This window comes from Tupaia chinensis, unplaced genomic scaffold (genome assembly GCF_000334495.1).
Source record: "Tupaia chinensis unplaced genomic scaffold, TupChi_1.0 Scaffold000544_1, whole genome shotgun sequence".
NCBI classification, from domain to species: Eukaryota; Metazoa; Chordata; class Mammalia; order Scandentia; family Tupaiidae; genus Tupaia; species Tupaia belangeri.
This window is the reverse complement of record NW_006160056.1, coordinates 2,681,669-2,682,341: the sequence shown is the minus strand read 5'-3', so window position 1 is coordinate 2,682,341 and position 673 is coordinate 2,681,669.

Here is a 673-nt window from a genome sequence, read left to right as displayed (position 1 = left end):
AAGATATTTTATTTAACCCATATATCTAAAATATTTTTATATTAAAATGTAATTAATAAAAAAAAGTAATGAGTTACTTTACATTTGATTTTCACACTAAATCTCTAAAATCCACTGCTCATTTTATATCATTCTCAGCACCCTGCAATCCACACTAGACACACTTGAAGTGCTCAGTAGCCACATGTGGCCCGTGGTCATGGTATTGGACAGAGGAGTCTTTTCTATTCACTACTTCTATTCCATGTCCCATAGCCTAAGGCTTCTAAAAATAAAAAGCCCTGGGGGTGACTGTTTGGACTGGCTCTACCAGGAGAGTTATCTACCTTTAAACAGGGGTCTTGGAAATAGCCTGTCACAGATTGTAACACACACATTGAGCAAGAGCAGGTTAATTTTTGTTCTTCCACGTGGAGTAGAAAGTTACCTTTCTGTTCTATGAATTTAGCCAGGGTAAACAAGTTGGTTGGCCTCCTTATGAAAAGACCATTCGCAACTTAAATACAGGGGCTCTCACTGTCCTCACCCCTTAGATGGCTTTCTATTCCACCTCATGTGTAAAATAGGCTGATGGGTCGTCTAAATGAATACAGGAAAAGAGAATAGAATGTTAATATGTGATTAAGTATCTTCAAAATCAAGTATACTCATTGCTGGAGTTTTGGAGGAAAGA